This window comes from Lactuca virosa, chromosome 9, assembly GCF_052849685.1.
Source record: "Lactuca virosa cultivar CGN04683 chromosome 9, Lactuca_virosa_CGN04683_v6, whole genome shotgun sequence".
NCBI classification, from domain to species: Eukaryota; Viridiplantae; Streptophyta; class Magnoliopsida; order Asterales; family Asteraceae; genus Lactuca; species Lactuca virosa.
This window is the reverse complement of record NC_136434.1, coordinates 64,625,330-64,627,492: the sequence shown is the minus strand read 5'-3', so window position 1 is coordinate 64,627,492 and position 2,163 is coordinate 64,625,330. Positions and strand designations below refer to the sequence as shown.

General features: G+C 30.9%; 1 long non-coding RNA gene across 1 annotated transcript; it reads right to left on the bottom strand.

Moving 5' to 3' along the window:
* Positions 1-756: 756 nt before the first annotated feature.
* LOC145136475 (uncharacterized) lies at positions 757-1,920 on the bottom strand. Its single transcript, XR_013720483.1, has 3 exons — positions 1,676-1,920; positions 1,209-1,364; positions 757-912 (listed from the first exon to the last, which is right to left on the bottom strand). It is a non-coding gene; the product is annotated as an uncharacterized LOC145136475 (long non-coding RNA).
* Between the last annotated feature and the right edge of the window lie 243 nt (positions 1,921-2,163).

The window sequence follows — 2,163 nt, the reverse complement described above, 5'->3', positions numbered from 1 at the left end:
AACTCTTTGTTCGTAAACCGTATTTAAAAATCAAAGTTTTAAAGAAAAGTATCGTGGAATCTCAAATCATTAAACTGCTGATGAGTGTATTTGACCATATTACCCACATCACCTCCAAGTTTCTAGCAACCACCAATGCATGCCTTTGTGCTAAATACCCTTGTTTAAGTTCATAAACAGCAATCAAACATACTCTTTTACTCAGTTTATAAACCAAAGAGTTTCACTTTGTTACTAATGTTTCACCGTAACCTATAATTGTATAGGAGCCATAACAAGTTTATATATTGTAAGCCATTTTTTCCAAAATATATATGTGCTTCAACTATAAATAGATAAATAAAACTTTTCCGGTAAGAACTAATAACTACTGCAAACAATATATATATATATATATATATATATATATATATATATATATATATATATATATATTTGAAAGTATAATGCTACAATTGATTGGATAGATTTTTTCTACATACATTTCCTTTTGAAGAAAATTTTAAAAGTACAATGTTTTAATAGAAATATACAAAAGTAGGATGTTATGATAATGACACACAAATAAATAAAAGTATGTTGCAATAGCCCCTTTCGAAAACGCAGAAAGAACATTATAGTTGACAAAATGAGCAAATATGAACAAAGTTAATAAGAATAATGGTCATTTTCATGTGCTCTTGCCAACTCAATGTTGTTTTTCTTATTTCATATTGAAAGTATTAGCAGATGGTTAATATAACCAGGCCAAGTACATTACATTGGTTAGAAATACTAGTTATAATATGTCTTGAAACCTTTGAATATTAGCTTTCACCTTTTTGTGGAGCCTCTTTAAGACTTTGGGAAACGGATTCCACTTGACGTAGGTTCAATGCTTGGTTGTTTAGTATGTAAATTTGTTCTTGGTACCTGACAAGAATGAGTAAAGGTTGTGGATTAATATCTAACCATATAATTAAATAGAATATAGAAAACTAACTTGTTTGAAATTTGGAACAGAGATAACATTTGTTAAAGATAAAATAATCAAGTAAGCATATTGCTATTATACATGACTATATGCCAAGTCGAGAAAATATGTGGAGGCTAAAGGAGAAAAAGAAGGCTTGGAAATTATTTTCACTTGTGTAACTACATGAATCCTTAGGATTCACAATATATCCTCATAAGGATAAGGGTGTCATTTTTTTTATGAATCAACTTACATTTTTTTTGTGTCCGAGAAGTATCTTTGCATGAGCTATCACAGCTTCTTGATCAGCTGGAGAATGTGGAAGTCTTTTCATCTCCTCTTTACACTCAACAAGTTGTTCATCAAGTTGATTGATTAACTGATCCGCAATTTTACGTCTTTTGTCGATCTACATAAGCAATAAAGAGTGATCAGGTTTCAATTTAATATACAGCTTAAAACACAACTCCAACATGCACAATCTATTAATTAGTCCTATTAGACTGCAGTATTAGCTTCAAACAATGGCGTATTTAACTAACATATCCGTGTTTGCTTGATGAGAAGGTTATAAAGGAAAAAAGAATTAGAACTGTAAGTTTGTTACAGCTCTCGTACAAATTGGCCCATGATAATCATAAGTATGTTTGTTATATGTAAAGAAAACATGCATATGGCATGGTATTTAAACTAAACATACAATAGAGAAAGAAACAATACCGATTCCAAGGCGTCCTTAGTCGAACTCATCTCGTTTACTTCAATTCTTTGCTGTTTTAAACAGAAACGCAGAAGATTAGAGAACAACAAAATCAATGTGATATTTTTCTTCTAATTCTTCGTTTCGAAAAGTTGCTTTTGTGTTCGACAACTCTTATACAAATATACCAAAAATGTACTTAAAAGAGAATCAAAGCAGGCAATGTTTTCCAGATTGAATCATTCACCAAAAAGGCGAAGTAGACGTATGCGAACTGGTATATTTACACCTAGTTCCCGAGTTTTACTAACTGAAAGAAAAGAAAAGGAAGGAAAATATGGAGAGAAAAGAAAGGGAGAGGAAGGAAATGATTAACTTTTTCGTGTTCCCTAGTTCGAAGGAAAAGAAAGGAAAATTTTTAAAACTGAAAACTGTCACATGTTTGTCGTCATAAAAACATGAATGTGGATGTTGATGGTGCAAATGGTTGGATGTGATAACTGATAAC